The sequence below is a fragment of the Equus caballus genome, unplaced genomic scaffold (genome assembly GCF_041296265.1).
Source record: "Equus caballus isolate H_3958 breed thoroughbred unplaced genomic scaffold, TB-T2T unassigned-0002617, whole genome shotgun sequence".
Lineage (NCBI taxonomy): Eukaryota > Metazoa > Chordata > Mammalia > Perissodactyla > Equidae > Equus > Equus caballus.
In genome coordinates, this window is record NW_027222371.1 from 20,001 (window position 1) to 31,167 (window position 11,167).

Below are 11,167 nucleotides of genomic sequence, written 5' to 3' on the forward strand. Positions count from 1 at the left end.
GTGGAGAGGGAAAGGTGGGCGGGGCGAATGCCGGGGGCGGGGGTCGGCGCGGGGCGGGGCGGGGCGGGAGTTGGGGATGGGGGAGGGGCGGGAGGCCGTCTGGACATGGAGGGTCGGAAGAGCGGTGGTGACAATGATTTTCATTATCATTTAGAAAGAAGAACGTGGACTTCTTTAGAGGAGTCCTTTGAATAGCTTCTCCATTTAGTTAACATGCATCCAAATGGAGGTCGGGAAACTTGGGTCCTGTTAACATATGGATGGAAGTGGAAAGAACTATCGCGATGACCGTCCTTGTGTTTCTTTTATTTTTTCTTTCTTCCTTCTCCCCAAAGCCGCCCCCCCCCACCCCCGCCCCGCCCCGCCCCGCCCCGCCCCGTCCCGTCCCGTCCCGTCCATCCATAGTTGTAGGTTCCAGTGGTAGGTCTTTCGGGTTTCTGCTATGTGGGCTTGAAGGGCGATGCTGGGTCTGGGGCTGCGCCCAGGATCCGAACCGGTGAAAACCTGGGCCGTCGAAGCCGGGGGTCGGGGTGGGGGCGCGTACTTGACCGCTCGTCCACGGGCTCGGCCCCCGGCCCTTGTTTTCTAGGGAGAGAGACAGAGAGACCCGATCCATTTTCTCTTGGCCTCTAAAGCGTGTGTGTGGTCGAAAGGCGACGGAGAGAGGGGTTCTGGTCCAGAAAGCCCCGACCGCGCCGCCACGGGGATCGGTCGGTCCCGCCCGAACCGTCCGAGTCGGAAAGGAACGGACAGCTTTCCTCCTTTGGGCCCCTGACTTGGGACCAACAGGGGAAGAGAAACAGGCCTCTCTCCCTCACACCCTGGCCCCTTCCCCCAGGACGCCCTCCTTCTAGTCAGCCCGCCTCTGGCTTTTCCACACGCCGACGACCGCTCGTCGGCATGGACCCACCTTCCTTGGGGGACACCACCACACGACTCTCCCACTCGTCTGCCTGCCTTTCGTTGGCGTCGCTGCCAAAGGCGAGGGGTAGGGGTGGCGGTGGCAGGGACGGCAGGGGCCCAGCGGCTCTCTGGAGGGTGAGGAAGTCTTGCTGGTTCTCCTAGGTCGGTGATCTTTCTCGATCTCCACACACATTCTTCGTTTGGGGAGCCAAGAGACGCCCTCTGAGGAATCCCTATGGCCAGGGTCGATCACTTACTCGCTCACTGCCTCGGCCTCGGCCTCGGCCTCGGCCTCTGTCCATCTTGTCTCTCTCCCTCCCTCCCTCCCTCCCTCCCTCCCTCGTCGGTCTCTGTGTGTGGACGTCTAGGTGGAGGCGAGGCAGGGAGGCCATCCACCCACCCACCCACCTCGTGGTTTACCACACGCTCTACACGGAGGTAGAATTCCCATCCCACCGAATCCATCCTTTCCACGGGGCACAAGCCAGTGGCCTTCGGGGGTCTCTCTCCCCAAGGTGGCGCATCCGTCACGGCTATCTATTTCCAGAAGGTTTCCGTTTCCATCCCCTCCCTCCGAAAGAAAAAACGGCCCCACTCCCGGATCTGCCTCACCACGACCACCACCACCACCACCGCCGCCGCCGCCGCCGCCGCCGCCGCCGCCGCCGCCGCCATCTGCTGTCGCCCTCTAGGGTTGGACCGTTCTAGCTCTCTCCTCTGTGTGGAATCGCAACGTAGGTCGCCTTGGATGTCTGGCACCTCTCACTTAGCAGAAGGTTTTGGAGGCTCAGGCTGGGCCACGCTTTGGCCCGGGTCAGTGTTCCGTTCCTCCGGACGGCTTCCTCGTTTTCCACGAGAAGGAGCCGTGAAGACGGAAAGGAAGGGCGGATGGATGGCTTCTCCCGTGCTACCGAGTCCCTCTCCCCTTTTCCCCAAAGCGTGAGGGGCGGTCGACAGGATCGTCTCTGATGACAAAAGTCAGAGGCACCCCGGGTCAGACACCGTGCGAGGCGTTGGTGTGTTCTCGAGACGAGAACACGTCCCCGTCAGCGTTTCCTGTCGTTCTCGTTCCGAAAGGATTCACGCGCCACCCCGTCTCCCTCAAGGTCTTAGGGCTGTCGTGCTCCGCAGCCGTCACGTGTCGTGGATCCTGGGCACCACCACGCCACCCCGCCCCCGCCCCCCCGCCATAGCTGTCGATCGCTATGTGGCACGCCTACGTTTGCCCAAAAGGGCAGTCCGATGGACAGCGTGGGTGCTTTTCCCAGCAGGCAGGCAGGTGAGAGTCACCCCTCTAGAAGGTTTCCAAGCCCCGTTCCATTCTCAGAGGCAGCTCCTTTGGCCATCAAGGAGGCAGGCGATGGGGGTGGGGGTGGGGATGGGGATGGGGCCGGGGCCTCTGTCCCTCTGTCGCGGTAGAAATGATTGGGAAAGGAGGGACGATGGGCGTAGGTCAACCATCCTGGGCGGTGGTGCTTTGGGAGCTTTTTCTAGAAGAAGGAGCGAACGGCCTTCCCTGGGAAGGGAGGAAACCAGAGGAGGTCCCCCTCAGACCGACCTGGCACGAGAAGGACACTCTCTCTCTCTCTCCCTTTTCTTCCTGACTTGAAATCAGGAGACAAAACTCCCCTGCCAAAGGGGCCCTCCCGAAACGGGGAGTGAGGAAGACCTCCTTCTCTTCACGGCTGAAGTTCTCCCTGCCTTTCCTGGACGGGAAGGATAGCACCTACGCCCGCTGCCGTCGGCGACTTTTAGTCCGCCTGGAGAGGAAGAAATTCTTTCCCGTGGCCGAACCCTGGCGGTTCGTTCGTGCTGCAGAGGACGTGGCCCTCTCTGACACACCCAGGAACCTCCTCGCTCCGGGTCGCTCCGGGTCGAGGAGAGGGAGTTCTGTTCTGTGGTTTAGAATGGTGCTTAAAAAGGGACATCGCTTACAAAGGGTCCTCGTCCCCCTTCCTAAACGGACGGCTCGGCTCGGAGGCGTGAGATACGTTTCGCATCCTCCTCGTCGTCTTCACTCAAAGTTTTATTGGAGTTTTGAAGATTTTATTTTTTGTCTTTCCTTTTTCTCCCCAAAGCCCCCCCGGTACATAGTTGTGTGTTCTTCGTTGTGGGTCCTTCTAGCGGTGGTATGTGGGACGCCGCCTCAGCGTGGTTTGATGAGCAGTGCCGTGTCCGCGCCCGGGATCCGAACCGACGAAACACTGGGCCGCCTGCAGCGGAGCGCGCGAACTTAACCACTCGGCCACGGGGCCAGCCCCTTACTGGATTTTTAAAACAACTCCGGGGGCCGGCCCGGTGGCGCGGCGGTGAAGTTCGCACGTTCCGCTCCGCCGGCCCCGGGTTCGCCGGTCCGGATCCCGGGCGCAGGACCCGGCACCGCTTGGCGAGACACGCTGTGGCAGGCGTCCCACCTGGAAAGTAGAGGGGGATGGGCACGGATGTCAGCTCAGGGCCAGTCTTCCTCGGCCGACAGAGGAGGATTGGCGGCAGATGTTCGCTCAGGGCTCATCTTCCTCAAAAATAAAATAATAAATCGATTCGATAAAATATCAAATAACACAACCGCGGGATCACGACTTAGAGTCACCATTGGCCCGATGATGCCACTCCCCACCCCCCCCACCCCCCTACCCCCCACCATTTGGAGGTGCCGTCAGTGGGATTCGTTCCTGTTTGTCCATCTTTCTTCCTCTTTTTTTTTTTTTTTTTAAAGACCGGCACCCGAGCTCATTGCCAATCTTATCTTTTCTTTTTATTCCTCCTCCTTCTTCTTCTTCTCCCCAGAGCACCCCAGTACCTAGTTGTATATTCTCTTTGAGGGTCCCTCTGGTTCTGCCGTGTGGGACGCCACCTCAGCGTGGCTTGATGAGCGGTACCGTGTCCGAGCCCAGGATCCGAACCTTTGAAGCCCCGGGCCGCTGAAGCGGAGCGTGCAAACTCAACCGCTCGGCCATGGGGTCAGCCCCTTCCTTCGGAGGAGGAGGGGGGGGGAGGAGGAGGAGGAGGAGGAGGAGGCAGGCGCTGTGTGAAGTCGCCAGTGAGTCTGTGGAAAGAGACGGAGGATTTCCCATGGGAAGCTGGGGCGGGGGACACGGACCAATGTCGTGCGAACTTGAAGGTGAATGATCAAAAAACCCACACACGCCTAGAGCAGCGGGTTGCCAGTTAGGAGTTTGCTTGCCGGGCCCATAACGCAGGGCTCATCGATGAGCCAAACCGTCCGTGATCCTCAAGCAGTCTAGTAGGGTTAGAGAAAGGAGGGGGGCACTCTTTCTGCCCCAGACGAGGCGAGTTTCTCAGACAGCCACCCTGCCCCAACATCTTCCCTCCCTGCCTCCCGGCCCTTGGCGGACTGCGGCCTAAGGGTGGGGGAATTGAAGAAAGCCGTTCAATGGAAAAGAGCCCGAGGCCATGGGAGAGAGCTTCCTGCACTTGAATGAAGCCCTGACACCAGGCCCGTCGGAATGAATGGGCCTGACCTCCCCTCCCCCCCCCCCCTCCCAGGCTGGCGAGTCCCACCGACTCGACTCGGCAGTGGAAGGCTAGGGGTTTCCTCCGAAATGGTGAACCGGCCCCCTTGTCCACAGGAAAACCACACACGGCTACAGCCTAGGCAGGATCTCGGGCCAAGTCGTCAGGGTGGCAAGATGATGGTGGATGAGAGGAAACTTGTTCTGGGACCGCCCCGCCCCCCCCCATCGCCTCTCTGGCTGAGAAGAGGGCTGGGGAGCGGTGAGGGTCAGGGGGAGAGTGGGGGCGGGGCCGGGACAGGGACCACCGGGCAGTAGGACGGGAGTAGCCCTGAGGCCTGCCTGCCTGCCTGCCTGCCTGCCTGCCTGCCTGCCTGCTTCCTTCCCTGCCGGCGCAGGGCTGAGAGAGGCACGGGGCACGCTGGCTCCTGCCCCTTCACTCATTCGGGAAGCCTTCTGTTGTTGCTCCTGAGGTGCCGGCTGCGGTGACAGACAGAGCAAAACTCCTCTCTCTGTCTATTTCTTCAAAGGCCCGAGTCTGAGCTACGACAGATTCCCCTGTGGCTCGACCCGCAACCTCCCATCCTGCCAGACCAGACCCCTTGTCCAAAAACCTCCACTGGAGGAGCTCTTTCACCTGACCCGGAAAGGAAACACCAGCCCTGCCTCAGCCTCACACCCACCACCACCACCACCATCACAACCATCCCCCCCCCCCGCCCCACTCTCCTCCGGACCCAGATACCTAACAGAGAGAACAAAAATCCAAAAATCCTGCTGCTCTCCTTCTACCGCCTCCACTTTAGAAGAGTCGGTCTCCCCCGAACACCTCAGACTCTGTGACTTCCCGCGGCCTCCCTTTCCCCGTCCCCATGCTCTCCCCGGACGGGCCCCATCTTACACTCGAACGACAGCTCCACCGCTCGGGGCAGCTAGACACGATGTCCCAAAGTGGCCCAGACGGTAGCCTGGTCGATTCCAAAGGACCCACACACGCAGTCGGCCATAAACGTGGTGTGGAGATCGTGGACGTTCGCGGGCCTCTGATGAAATCGCTGCTCCGGGGACCCCGGCGTCTAGGACCCGTCTTCTCCATGTTCTTCACACCGTTGCTCCTGGGCCGGTTATTCTCTTCCCTCTCGCTGACCTTAACGTTTTGTCTCTGCCATTGAATTTTTTTTTTAAAGATTTTATTTTTTCCTTTTTCTCCCCAAAGCCCCCCGGTACATAGTTGTGTATTCTTCGTTGTGGGTTCTTCTAGTTGTGGCATGTGGGACGCTGCCTCAGCGTGGTCTGATGAACAGTGCCATGTCCGCGCCCAGGATTCGAACCCACGAAACACTGGGCCGCCTGCAGCGGAGCGCGCGAACTTAACCACTCGGCCACGGGGCCAGCCCCCTCTGCCATTGAATTTTGACCGTGCGAATGTGACTTGCCGCTGTAGGGCTGCGTGGATCTCTCAGGCATCCTGCTGTGCCATGCGGGGGGGGGGAATCCTTGGTGGGTGGGTCGATAGACGTCCCTTTGGTTGTCCCCTGGAGGGGAGAGACAGAGGGGACGACTCAATCCACCACGAACGCTGATGTCGCTCCGATAAACCTGTAGCGGTGATTCTAGTTTATGGCCCGTGTCCTGAAAAGAACTTCCCGAAGGGCCAGCCCGGCGGTACAGCAGTTAAGTTCGCACGTTCCGTTTTGTCGGCCAGGGGTTCGCCGGTTCGGATCCAGGGTGCGGACGTGGCGCCGCTTGGTGAGCCATGCTGTGGTCGGCGTCCCGCCTATCAACGGGAGGAGGATGGGCACGGATGTTAGCTCGGGACCACTCTCCCGGGGCAAAAAGAGGAGAATTGGCAGCAGGTGTCAGCTCGGGGCTCGTCTTCCTCGAAAAATAAATTAATTAAATAAATAGAAACAACTTCCCAAACCTCTCTGATAACTTGAAGCTTTGAAGTTTTGCGAGGTGAAATCAGGTGATAAAAAAGTCCACGGACGGGGGCAGCCCCGTGGCCGAGTGGTTAAGTTCCCACGCTCCCCTTCGGCGGCCCAGGGTTTTGCCCGTTCAGATCCCGGGCACGGACACGGCACCGCTCGTCGGGCCGTGTGGAGGCGGCGTCCCACATGCCACCACTAGAACGGCCCTCAACTAAGATAGACAACTATGTCATGGGGGGGATTTGGGGAGAAAAATCGGGGGGGGGGAAAAAACAAAAACGGAAGATTGGCAACAGTCGTTAGCTCGGGTGCCAAACTTAAGACAAAAACAATTTCCTTGACGATGTAGATCATTTCCGAGTAAGATAGAACCTGAGACGTGAGTGGCTAAATAGAAGTTTATCTACTTTGGGTTTGTGAGGATACGGAAACGAAAAGACGTTTGGGTCTATCGAGGAACACGTCTCGTGCTTTATTAAAAGCTTTGACAGGGGACGGCGGCACGGCGGCATAGTGGTTAAGCTCCTGCACTCAGCTTCGGCAGCCTGGGGTCCTCGGGTTCAGATCCCGGGCGTGGACCTCCACCGCTCCTCACACCGGGCTGTGGTGGCATCCCGTCCGCAAGATCAAGGAAGTGGGGCGCAGGTGTTACCTCGGGCCCGCTCTCCCTCAAGCAGAAAGAAGAGGAAGATTGGCAACAGGCGTCAGCTCTGTGAGGGCCGATCTTCCTCACCCAAAAACTAAAGTGAGATGAAATCAAATAAAGCGAAGGAAGAGATAAACCTATGAAATCCCATGTTTCTAAAAGTGGCCAAGTGTTTAGAAATTGGCCAAGCGACAGACTGCTCATGGGAAGGACAGTTCCTAATTGCTGACTTCTTAGTTTTCACCAAAATTAAGGTTCGTGAGGGTTAAAAATTCTACTTAACGAATGCGATGAAAGCCACTAGGCCGGCCCAGTGGCACGCTGGTTAAGTGTGCCTGTTCCACTTCGCCGGCCCGGGGTTCGCCGGTTCGGATCCCGGGGGTGGACGTGGCACCGCTGGGCGAGCCACGTGGTGGTAGGCGTCCCACATATGAAGTAGAGGAAGATGGGCACGGAGGTTAGCTCAGGGCCAGCCTTCCTCGGCAAAAAGAGGAGGATTGGCAGCAGTTAGCTCAGGGCTCATCGTCCTCAAAACAAAACAACACAAAACAAAACAAAAAGCCACTAAAAGTGAATATGGGAAACATCTTTGTGTTCAAGGAAAGTGAGATGGCTGCCTTCAGGCAAGAGGGCCTAAAAAGTAAAGATCGTTTTGTCTGTGAAAAGGTGATCACGGGGAAAAAAATCTGAGAAAAAGGTCTGTTCGTGGTCAAGTGGCCTAAAATTGGAACGAGTGGACAGATAGAAATGGCGAGCGATAGGATCTATTGGAGTCTATGAGGAAGCCATTGGGTGTCGGCCTAATTCGGCCTGACAGTGTTTTTCCAAAAGGGCCTGACGTGGCCGTCGAGCACGCATCGCATCGTAGATCTGCTTTAAACATTTCCTACGGCAAGAACCAATGCCCTTAAGGGAAAGGAGCAGCTTCCCCGTGCTCGGGCCTTTCCTTAAGGAGAGGCATCTTTCCTTAGGCTAGGAACGGATGGTTGCGCTCACCTTTGACCATCCGGCTCACCTGTGACCACCCAGGCCCAGACAACAGACCTGCCACCCAGCAGTGTCTGTCGATCGCTGTGCTGACAGAGCAGTGTCGCGACTATCGTCCAAGGGACCTTTCGATCCTATGTGAAACGTCCTCTCTGGGGGTCTAGAAGCACTCTGTACACCCCACTTCCCGGGCGCCCTTTCTTCCTTCAGGAAGAAAGGCCCCGGGCCACAGTCCTTACATCTTAGGTCAGAATAAACTCACCCCGATTTTCACGGATAGATTGGTTCCGGATTATTTCCATCGACAGAATGGAATCAAGTCAATGAGTTTCAAGATCGGAGGGAAGCTGATGCAAAATCAGAATTGGTTTTTCTCGCTCTCGAAAGGATACTTTTCTCTAACTTCTAGTCTCCTCCTGATAAAGACATTGGAAAAGGTTTCTCTTGACCTCTGAGGGAATCGACACCAAAGACAGAGATCCTCCATTTTGTCAGAATGATTTCCTAGGCCTCTAACGGAGGAGGCCTCCCTCGGACGGGAGCTCAGCTTTTGTTTTGCAACAGTTTTCCTCTCTCTGCTTGCCTTTAACATCTCCTTTCCCGTTCTTCTTATTTGGAAGGGAAATACGTGCACCGCTGGGGGGGGGAGGGGGAAGAATTTTCTAAATGACCAAAGAAGATCTACGACTGTTGTTATTTTGGTTTCACGGAGCAGTTCCACGTCCACATTTACCCCATTTTAAACACCCACACACACTCACAGCACGGCGCTGTGAGGATGTCCCGGGGAACTCGATTTGTGGAGGGAATGGCTGTGAGGTCTCTGCCCCCAACCCGCACCATTTGGGTGCTTCTGCTTGTTGATGAGGACGGGAAGCCCTGCTGAAATCCATATTCTTATCACCACACGTGAATCTGCACCCATGCTCCCCCCGTGTGTCGTCTTTGGGCTTTGCTGTGGCCCCGTGCGGAGGGAGACCCGTTTTGTCTTGTAAACTTTTCAGCGGCCAAGCGGCTCGGTCCTTTCCTCTACGACTTGTGGGCTCCGTCTGTCCGTCTGCCTTAGAAAGACCCTCTGGGCCGGAAGTGACAGGCTGCACACAATTCCTGACAGACTGCGGACAATTCCTCCGTCGTCACGGTCCTTCTCTGATGACGTGCATGGTTTCGGTTTGACAGCGACCCCCACCCCCCACCCCGCCCTGATTTTCTAAGTCCTCCCGGGACCCGGGAAGTGCTCGGGCCGCTCCGGGAATCGGGGGCCGGCAGCCCCGGCCTGCCCCGTGGCATCTCCGGGGACTTTTCCACCCTCTGTCCGCGTCAGCCAGCCGGCAGCCCCGGCCCGGCCCAGGAGTCACGTGGGGAGTCTGTCCCCTTCCTGGCAAGCCCACCCACCCCACCCCCCTCCCCGCCGATTTTCCAAGACCTCCTTCTGCGCCCAGGGTTGCCCTGTGCTGCCTGGGAGCTCCGAGGTGGACACCCTGGGGCCTCGCGTGGTGACCTCCCGGCCGCCCCAAGCGGGCCCAGAGAGAAAGAGAGAGAGAGACAGAGTCAGAGACAGAGAGACAGAGAGACAGAGACAGAGGTAGACAGAGAGAGACCTGACCCGGCGGTGGGCTCAGGCTGTGCACTCTCGCTGGCCGGTTCCCTCCCGCTGACCCCTCCGCGCCGGTTGTTGGGCGCCATCTGGCGGCCGCTTTTACAGAGTGGCCCTCCTCCGGAGCCCCGGCGACATGAGCAAGGGATGGGACTTGCAGGACGTCTGTGTGGTTTCCAGTGTGGGTCTGTGTGGAACAGAGCTGCTAAGAACATTCATGCCCCGGATTCTGTGTGAATGAACAGGAACGTGGCCGCAGCCCCCACCCCGCCCCCCGCCCCAGCCCCCGGGAGTGGCGGGAGTGGGGCCCTCCAGACCACCCTCGGGTTGGATGCCTCCCTCCCTGGAAGGACTCACGGGACTCCACAAAAGCTGACTTCCTGGAGGTCCAGCGGAGACCCCCAAGGCCCAAGGCCCCCCACCACCACCACCACAGATCACTGTGGAAGCCTTAACGACCCAAGGCTCCAGCTACATACAGACGCTCTTAGGAGGCAAGATACACCAAGGGCTTATGTAGGTTGCCGCTTTCGGTGGTTGTTTCCGCGGCGTGTGAGTTTTGGAACCCGCCACGCCATTTTTCACAGAGGCCATACCGTTTCCCTTCACCACCAGTGAGGCGTGAGTGACTGACTTGGCTTCTCCGCGACCTCACTAGCAGTTTGATCCTGTTCCTGTATTTGGAAGAAGCCAGTCTCACCCATGTGTCCCCACAATGTCTCCCTCTAATTTTCTCACTTGCTTTTCCAGGGAACAGCTCACATCTTTTCATGCGCTCATTGGTCATCCATGCGTACCTCCTCCTCCCCAGGTGAAAGTGCCTGCTCTGTCTATTGGCCTTCCATTGTATTTGTATTTTTCAGTGTTGATTTCCCCCGGGTCTCCACTCCATTGTGGGGTTTTTTTTTGTTGTTGTTGTTTTTTTTTCTGCTTAAAGATTGCCACCTGAGCTAAGCCTCTGTTTCCCATCTTTGTCAGTTTCAGAGGGTAGATTTCTCAGTCTTGCTCTTTCCCAAGTTCTGCACGCCCTTGTGTGTGTGTGTGTGTGTTTTTTTTTTTTTTGCTCAAATATTGAACCTAAGCTAGCATCTGTTGCCCATCTTCGTCAGTTTGAGAGGGTAGGTTTCTCAGTGTTGCTTTTTCCCCAGGTCTCCAAGTCCCTCACTGTGTGTGTGTGTGAGTGTGTGTGTTTTCTTTGCAAGATTGGCACTTGAGCTAACGTGTGTTGCCAATCTTTGTCAGTTTCAGAGGCTAGATTTTTCAGTATCGCTCTTTCCCAAGGTCTCCACTCCCTTGCTCTTTTCTTTTCTTTTTTTTTTTTTGGCTTAAAGATTGTCACCTGAGCGAGGCTCTGTTGCCCTGCTTCCTCCGTTTCAGAGGGTACCTTTTTTCAGGGTTGCTTTTTCACCGGGTCTCCTCGCCATTGTAGTTTTGTATTTTATTTTATTTTTTTGCTTAATGATTGCCACCTGAGGTAGCCTCTGTTGCCCATTTTCGTCAGCTTCAGAGGGTGGATTTCTCAGTGTTGCTTTTTCCCCAGGTCTCCACGCCCTTGTGTTTTCCTTTTGCTTAACGATTGCCACCTGAGCTAGCCTCTGTTGCCCATCGTCGTCAGTTTCAGAGGGTACAT

The 11,167-nt window shown here is 57.2% G+C and overlaps 2 long non-coding RNA genes across 2 annotated transcripts; one reads left to right on the forward strand and one right to left on the reverse strand.

Annotated features, from left to right (window-relative positions):
* The first annotated feature begins 1,278 nt into the window (after positions 1–1,278).
* Positions 1,279–3,463, forward strand: LOC138922820 (uncharacterized). Its single transcript, XR_011435939.1, has 2 exons — positions 1,279–2,182; positions 2,519–3,463. It is a non-coding gene; the product is annotated as an uncharacterized lncRNA (long non-coding RNA).
* A 3,285-nt stretch (positions 3,464–6,748) lies between these two features.
* Positions 6,749–9,306, reverse strand: LOC138922821 (uncharacterized). Its single transcript, XR_011435940.1, has 2 exons — positions 8,203–9,306; positions 6,749–7,427 (listed from the first exon to the last, which is right to left on the reverse strand). It is a non-coding gene; the product is annotated as an uncharacterized lncRNA (long non-coding RNA).
* Positions 9,307–11,167: the final 1,861 nt, after the last annotated feature.